This window comes from Dipodomys spectabilis, unplaced genomic scaffold, assembly GCF_019054845.1.
Source record: "Dipodomys spectabilis isolate Male_0828 unplaced genomic scaffold, ASM1905484v1 ptg000545l, whole genome shotgun sequence".
Lineage (NCBI taxonomy): Eukaryota > Metazoa > Chordata > Mammalia > Rodentia > Heteromyidae > Dipodomys > Dipodomys spectabilis.
The window spans coordinates 888205-897363 of record NW_024871222.1 but is presented as its reverse complement, the minus strand read 5'-3'; positions in this window follow the sequence as shown (position 1 = coordinate 897363).

Genomic DNA, 9159 nt, shown 5'->3' with positions numbered 1-9159 from the left:
TATTTGCTAGGGAATGGTCCGTTTCTGCCAAGTTCTCAAACTTATTAGCATAAGTTTTTGAGAAATATTCCCTTAAAATGTTCTGAATCTTGTTTTGTTCCATGGTGATGTTTCAATTCTCATCTCTGAGTGTATTTATTTGGGTGTGTTCTCTTTTTTTTCTGATAAGATTTGCTAAGGGTCTCTCAAATTTGTTAATTTTTTCGAAGAACCAACTCTTTGTTTTGTTGATTTTTTCTATAGTTTTTTTGGATTCTAATTCATTTAATTCTGATTTAATTGTAATTATTTCTTTCCGTCTACTGGATTGGGGTTTATCTTGCTGCTCTTTTTCAAGGAGGTTTGGATGTTTCATTAAATTGTTGGTTTCATATCTCTCCAATTTGTTGATGTGGGAGCTCAGAGCTATAAACTTGCCTCTGAATACTGCCTTTATTGTGTCCCAGAGGAGCTGGTAATTTGTATGCTCATATTTGTTGAATAGCATGAACATTTGAATTTCCTTTCTAATCTCTTCCATGACCACTCGTGATTCAGCAGTGTGTTGTTCAGCCTCCATGTGTTACCGGACTTTCTTGGGTGGCTTTTGGTGTTGAGTTCTAATTTTATTCCCTTTTGGTCAGAGAGAATGCAAGGTATAACTTCAATGTTTCTGAATTTGGACAAGTTTGCATTGTGGCCTAAAATGTGGTCTATTTTAGAAAATGTTCCATGTGCTGCTGAGAAAAACGTGTATTCTGATGCTGCTGGATGAAATATTCAGTAGATGTCTGTTAAATCTAGTTGATCGATGCAACTGTTTAGATCTGCGGTTTCTCTGTTGAGTTTTTGCCAAGTTGATCTATCTAGTGGGGAGAGTGGTGTGTTAAAATCCCCAACAATTAATGTCTTTGGATCAATGTGGGATTTGATGGAAAGTAGTGTTTCTTGCATAAATTTGGGTGCTCCATTGTTTGGCGAATAGATATTTAGAATTGTAATATCCTCCTGAAAGAGAGATCCCTTAATTAGTATGTAGCGACCTTCTTTATCTCTTCTCACCAATTTTAATTTGAAATCTATTTTATCTGATATTAGGATTGCAACTCCTGCCTGTTTATGGGGGCCGTTTGCTTGGTAGATTTTGTTCCAGCCTTTAACATTGAAAATGTGTTTGTTTTTACGGGCAAGATGTTACTCCTGAAGGCAGCAGATAGAAAGATCTTGTTTTTTAATCCAACTAGACAGTCTATGTCGCTTCATTGGTGAGTTAAGTCCGTTAATTAAGAGATAGGAAGGAGAGGTATTTGGGTGTTCCTGCCATGTTATCCACCTTCTTGGGGGTTGCGAAAACTGGGTTCTTCCTATGGTTCTTGGATTCTCAGTTTGGGTGAAGTTTCTTGGCCTTTGTTGTGGTCTTGTTGGTTTACTATGTGTAGGACACCTTTAAGAATCTTTTGTATGGCTGGTTTGGTGGAGATGTATTGTTTCATTTTTTCTTTGCTCTGGAAGGTTTTTATTTGGCCTTCAGTTATGAGCAGAGTTTAGCTGGGTACAGTATTCTTGGTTGATAGTTGTTTGTTTTGGGTGCTTGGCATACATCATTCCAGGCTCTTCTTGCTTTGATTGTCTCTGCTGAAAAATCTGAGTTGATTCTAATTGGTTTCCCTTTATAGGTGATGAATCTTTTCTCCTTGACAGCTTTCAGGATCTTTTCCTTGATCTGAGTTGATGCTGTGTGGATTATAATGTGACGGTGGGATATCCTATTCTGGTCTGGTCTATTTCGAGTTCTAAAAGCTTCTTTTAACTGAATAGGCCTATCTTTTTGCATGTTTGGGAAGTTCTCTGCTAGGATCCTGTTAAACAAATTTCCTAGACCATTAACTTCTGTTTCTAGGTGCTCCTCTACACCTATTATCCTTAGATTAGGCCTTCTGATGGTGTCTTCCAAGTTTTGGATAAATCTATCATATTTCTTGGACTTGTCTTGGATGGTTGTATGTTCTTTCTCTATAATATCTAGGCTGTCTTCAATCCCTGAGATTTGATCTTCTGCATGGTCTAACCTGCTGTCAAGATTTTCTACTTTGTTTTTTATCTATTTTCCTTCTAATTGGTCAGCTTTGATGGCTTCAAATTCTTTCTTGAAGCTTTGTTTCAGATCTTGTATGAACTTCTTTACTTCCTTAATTTGGTGTTTAGTGTTTATTCTCAAATCACTTAGTTGATTGGTTATGGTTTCCTTGGATTCCCATTCCTTCTGTTGGGTTCCATTCAGCATTCCCTTTGTGGTCTCCCTGACTTCCTTCAGCTCTTTGTTAATCGATTCCATGAATGCCTTTAGTGATCTTTGTGCATTCTCCTCCTGCTCTCTCAATTCCTGTAATCCTCTTTGATTAAATTCCTCCCGTTTGTGTGATTCCTGTAGTTCTCTTTGAGTGTTCTCAGCCTGCTCACACCATTCCTGCCTTTCTCTTTGAGTATTCTCAATTGAGCTGCTCATGCAAATCCTGTATCAGTTTTTGAGTAGCTTCCTCACGCTTATGTTATTCCTGTATAAACTTTTGGATTGCCTCCTCTCTCTCCCTATCACGCTCATACAGAGTCCTTTATATGTTTTCAAACTTTTCATTTATCATGTTTGCCAGCAGTGTTTGTAGAGCTATTTGGGAACTCTCCTCTGGGTTTTTCAGATGAGCAGAATGGCTCAAAAGCTTTGTATATAGGACCATACAAGATCATGTTGAGCAAAATGAACACCTAGATATGGAAATAGAGGTTTTTCTTTGTGGTTGTTTTTTTTAATGTACTATGTGATTTCTTTTTTCTTTTGTGTTTTCCCCTATAGTTTATCCCCTGCTGTATTTGATTTCAGTACTGTGTGTATTGCACATGCATTTATCTTAATTTGACAAGGCAAGAAAGGAAAAGTGTGAGAAAAATGAGGTAGTGGTTACAATTTCAGCATATTAGTTATTCACTACCTTAAAATTAATGCAACCCCTGTTTATATCACCTTAAAAATAAAATTAAACTAAAAATAAGTTACATAAAGTATACTTTCTCTGTATTGCTATAGTAAATATTATTCTATCTGCATTACCTTTTTAAAAATGAACACTATTTGGCATCTAATTTGAATTAATTACACCTTTTTTATCAGAGGTTCATCAACATGAATGTTATCAAAATATACAATATTTTCACAATATACCTGCTATAATTTTCCAAAATATTATAATTTCAGTATTGTCTCATAGTAAAACAGAAAACAGTTTAATTCTCTGGAAACTTCTAACTTTTAAAACTGAATAACTGTTCAAAGGACAGTATATATGTGTTTTTCAAATTTCTTACAAATACTAACTACTCATTTTCAAATTCTGAGCATTTCATATCAGAGATATTCAAAACAGTACCTGTTTGCATGTTATTTAATTCTGCAATATCTGCAGTTTCTAGTGGGGTGTTACATATTGAGAAATCAACAGAAAAAAAATAGCCATATTCTGGTGAAGGATATAACTACGAAGTATGTGTAATAATTAATTCCTCAAGAGTAAACATTTGTTCATCAGTGTAAGCAATTATTTCTGTGACCATCAATCCCAAGCTTTTATGCCTTAAAGTCTTCCTAGCCCAACAGTTGCCAATTTGTAAGGTGCACCTTAAAATTCCCTTAATTCACATCATGAATAGCTTATCACTGTTGTGAAAAAATACTAGAGTTGTGCTAATATGATGCCCTTCCTACTGTGGAATGTACACTACACTAAACTTTGCTGCAACATTTTTCTGATTTCAAGAAATCAGAACACTTGCAAATATTATTATCTTTTTTATCTATCATAGATATTCAGGAGAATGAGATTAGAAGATTATGGTTCAAAGCCCAGGCAGTCAGGAAGATTCCTTAGATTCTTATCTCCAATAAATTTCTCAGGAAAAGACAGACTCAAGTGGCAGTGAGGTTGAAGAGGTAGGGCATGAGCCTTGAGCACAAACCAGCTCAAAGGGAGTGGCCAGGCCCAGAGTTCAAACCTGAGGACAAACCAAAAAATAAAAACCAACTCCAACCCTAGCATTTTTCTCATTGTATACAGAGGCATGTAATTAAGAAATTTCTTCTCTATTATGAGTAGATAGAAGACCTAAGACCTCACACAATTACTCTCTTCATACCATGTTACACCAAAGACTCAAAAAATTGCTTGTTCTAAATTTATAAATTAATATCATCCATTTGTTGGCAACTCTGTCTAGATTATTCACACTATCAATTTATACATGAACTGTTGGAATTATGAATTAACTAAGTTCTAAATATACCTCGCTTCAAAGAATATTTTAGGCCAATAAAATGCCTGATCCATGTGTGAATTTGTCAATTAAAACCTCTGCTTAAAAAGAATTTTGTAGTATCCTATAGAATATGAAATTACAAACAAAACCAAAATATTTATTTTAAATCTAAATTCTAACTTAGCAAGGTTTATAAAGTCCTACATTAGATGAACTTTGTAGTTTTCTAGGCTTAAAATTTTGTAATCTTTTATTATTTCTTTGAAATCCAACAGAATGATGCTTACTTTTTCAAATTTTTGATTGGGAGTCATGAGCCATTTTCCATCCAGGAATCTTGTATAATGAAGAGAGCATTTAAAACACAACTGAGGATTATATATGAGTTGCATTTCAATAAGAAACTTGCCTTCTCAAAACATAATGACAAAATTAGCCCAAACTTCCAACTGTGTATTTCTTTCTTGTTGTTTGGCTTGTTTCATTGAGACAAAATTATACTACCTGGCCCAGGGAAGGTATCACTATGTAATCCCACTCTCTAATCTCCTGTCTTAGTCTGAGTGCTAGAATTCTAGGCTTGTATCATATTGCCCTGCCATAGTTTGGTGGTTTATTTAATATAGGTACAGACTAGCAATTCTAAACTTCTCCTATGAACTTATCCATTAGAGTGACTGCTCAAACTTTTTATGTACTATTTTAAAGATGTTCTGTCATTTGACAGAGGATATGATCATTTTCAGATGCACTTGCAGGGGTCTCTGATTCATTCTTCAATGGATCCAATCCCTTTAATAATGATTAATTGACTTTCTTATTATCTCTGGTCCCTAGGTATGTAATAGTCTCAAACTTCTTTGAAGAAATTTCACTTGAAGACTTTCTAATATTAAAAATTATCACTTGATCTGGTCTTACTCAGGATATATTTTCAATTGTTTTCTAACATTTCTCCACATTCTGAGAGTTGTTTCATTTGTGCAGGTGGGTTTGTACATGTATGTGCCTCTGTGTGTATATGTATGTTTGTATGTGTGTATGCAAAAGCCTCAGCAACCTTATTCAGAAATCTTGCTCATGACTAGGATTCGATCACTTGAGCTCATGCCTATAATTCTAGCTACTCAGGTGGCTAAGATCTGAGGGTTGCGGTTCAAATCCATTATGAGTAGGAAAGAAAGTTCTGAGGCACTTATCTCCAATTAACCACCAGAAAACTGGAAGTGGCGCTGTGGCCCAGGAGGTAGAACACTAGCCTTGAGCTGAATAGTGGAGAGATATTGACCAGGCCGAGTTCAAACTCTGCCACAACCATCAAAAAAAAAAAAAAAAAGATAAAAGATAAAAGAAAGAAAAAGAAATGAGATCTTGATCACCAGTTCTTTGCTAGTATAATTCCCACTTTCTCACCATGGACTTTTTTTCCAGTTAAGTCCATGCTCTTATATCTAACTTGCTTTGGAACCAGAATTATTCTTCCATTGTACATTTTACAAATTTGCGTGAAAAGGAAACATGATTTAGAGATAGAATTTGAAAGACAGTGGCCTCATCATTCATGTTCCTCTTAGTATTAATTATTTCTCTATGTCACTCCCATAGATCTACATAATGGCCTTGGCTTTATTGGTTCAATGTTGTCTTATTTGCAGAATCTTCTATAGTATATTAAACCATTATACTTAAACACAGAACTTTTCTTTCTCTTATTATTCCTATTGTTTCTTCTACTGTTAACTTGTGTACACTTGGGAAATAATGCAAAGCACACACACACACAAATAAACTTTTCTGAGAATCTTCTCCCAGTTAAATTTAATTTAAGAGCTCTTATGAAATTTGAACTTAATGTACTCCTAGGTAAAGGTTTCTTTTTTTATAGTAAAAATAGTGTACAGAGGGCTTAGAGTTACATAAGTAAGGTAATGAGTACACTTCCTATTGTTACATCCTCTTTTGTTTTTCCTGTGGTATCTGTTCCCTCCCCATCTACTCAATTCCCCCTCCACTCCCCACATTGTAAAGTTCGTTTTCTACATAGTGTCTTGTTCATATCATTGTTAAAATAGGTCATCCTGAATCTTTGTTTCAGAATTTTGTTGTTTCCCTTCCCCTCCCCACACTAGAAAAATGTACATGCAAGATGCAAGGCACCAACATCATTACCAGTTCAAACAGGAGTTATATCATGGGAGAAGAACATGGAGGAGAAATGAAAAAATCACATAGTACATTTGAGATACATTAAAAACAATTGCAATAAAGAAAAAAAACAAGTTATGTCCCTATCTTGGGGTTCATTTGACTTAACATTATCTTATATGTCCATATGTACATGAATAATGTTTTTATACGCCATTTAAATTTTATATTTTGTATTTACTAAATTGTCTCTGAAAGGCGCCTTACCTCGTGTCCAAAGATGTCTTTGTGTTAGTTCAATGAAGCCTGAAAACATTCATTTTACCTGGAGCAATGCCATAGATTGTTACTGGAAGTAAGTAGAAGGAAGTGTTACTGCAGGTGGAAACTGATCCCAAAGGAGAAATTGAACACAGAGAAATGACAAAGTGAAAGTTAATTTGTGTGTTCCTTTTTGCTATACAAGAAAAGAATCCATTGTCCAAATTCAGAAACATTGAAGTTATAGATTGTATTCTCTCAGACCACAAGGGAATAAAATTAGAATTCAACAACAAAAGTCAGCAAAGAAATTCCTTTATCACATGGAGATTGAAGAATACACTGCTGAATCATGAGTGGGTCATGGAAGAGATTAGAAACGAAATTCAAATATTCATGATATTCAACAAAAATGAACACACAAATTATCAGCTCCTCTGGGACACAGCAAAGTCAATACTCAGAGACAAGTTTATAGCTCTGATTTCCTACATCAACAAATTGGAGAGATCTGAAGCCAACAATTTAATTAGACATCTGAGCTTCCTTGAAAAAGAGCAGCAAGATAAACCTCAAAAGAGTAGATGGAAAGAAATAATTAAAATTAAATCAGAATTAAATGAATTAGAATCCAAAAAAAACATAGAAAGAATTACAAAACAAAAAGTTGGTTCTTTGAAAAAATTAACAAAATTGACAGACTCTTAGCAAATCTTAACAGAAAAAGAAGAGAACACACCCAAATAAATAAACACAGAGATGAGAATGGAAACATCACCACAGAAACAACCAAGATTCAGAACATTATAAGGGAATACTTCTCACAACTTTATGCTAATAAGTTTGAGAACTGGGCAGAAATGGAACTTTTCCTAGCAAATACTGACATGCCAAAACTAAACCAATATAAGTTAAAGCTTCTAAAGGGGCCCATATCAAGCATTGAAATAGAAACAGCAATAAGAGACCTCCCATCTAAGAAAAGCCCAGGACCAGATGGTTTTACAGCGGAATTCTACAAGGCCTTCAAAGCAGAGCTCACACCAATACTCCTCCAAATCATCAATGAAATAACAGAAAGTTCACAACCGAACTCATTCTTTGAAGCCATCATAAACCTCATCCCAAAACCAGGCAGGGACTCATCAAAGAAAGAGAACTCAAAATCAATGGCTTTTCTGTATGCCAACAATGAGAAAGGTTTGGCTCAAATTAGGAAAGCAACTCCATTCGGTATAGCCCCACAAAAAATAAAATACCTAGGAATTAACTTAACCAAAGAAGTGAAGGACCTCTATGTTGAAGACTTAAACATATGAAAAAGGAAATCAAAACAGAAATTAGAAAGTGGAAAAACCTCCCATGCTCCACGATTGGAAGGATCAATATGGTAAAAATGGCAATACTTCCCAAGGCTATCTACAAATTCAATGCCATACCTATCAATATTCAAACCTCATTCTTCAAGGATATAGAAAAGGCAATCCAAAAATTCATATGATATAATAAAAGACCCTGAATAGTTGAAACGATCCTTATCAGAAAGAACAGTGCTGGAGGAATATGAAAACCGAATTTGAATTCAACTACAAAGCCATAGTAATCAAAAGAGTTTGGGACTGGCACGAGAACAGACCTCAGGACCAATGGTATAGAATTGAAAATCCAGAAATGAACCTACAGACCTATAGTCATCTAATCTTCGATAAGGGAGCTAAAAATATAGAATAGAAGAAAGACACCCTCTTCAGAAAATGGTGCCGTCAAAATTGGTTAAATACTTTTAGAAAACTTAAGCTAGATCCTTATATATCACCCTGTACTAGAATCAACTGCAAATGGGTCAAAGACCTCGGAATGAAAGCATACACCCTGAAAACTTTTCGTGATGGAATAGGAGAAATGCTAGATCTCTTTGGCACAGGCCGAAATTTTCTTAATAAACACCCAGAAACACAGCAAATCAAAGAATTGTTGGACAAATGGGATTGCATGTAATTGCAGAGCTTCTGCATGGCAAAGAACATAGCTAGAAAGATCAGTTGAAATCCCACAGATTGGGAGAAGATCTTCATTAGCCATAGAATGGACAAGGGTCTCATATCTAAAATATACCTGGAACTCAAAAAATTAAATCCCCCCAAACAAATCTTCAAAGAAACAACTGCCCAATAAATAAGTGGGATAAAGACTTAAAGAGAAACTTCTCTGAAGAAGAAAGAAGGATTGCCAAAAGACATATGAAGAAATGCTCAACCTCCCTAGACATTAAAGAAATGCAAATCAAAACAATATTGAGATATCACCTCACCCCAGTTAGAATGGCTATAATCAAGAACTCTAATAACAACAGAGGCTGGAGGGGATGTGGACAGAGGAAATCTTACTGCGTTGTTGGTGGGAGTGTAAACTTGTTCAACCACTTTGGAAAGCAGTATGGAGGTTCCTCAAAAGACTCCACATAGAGCT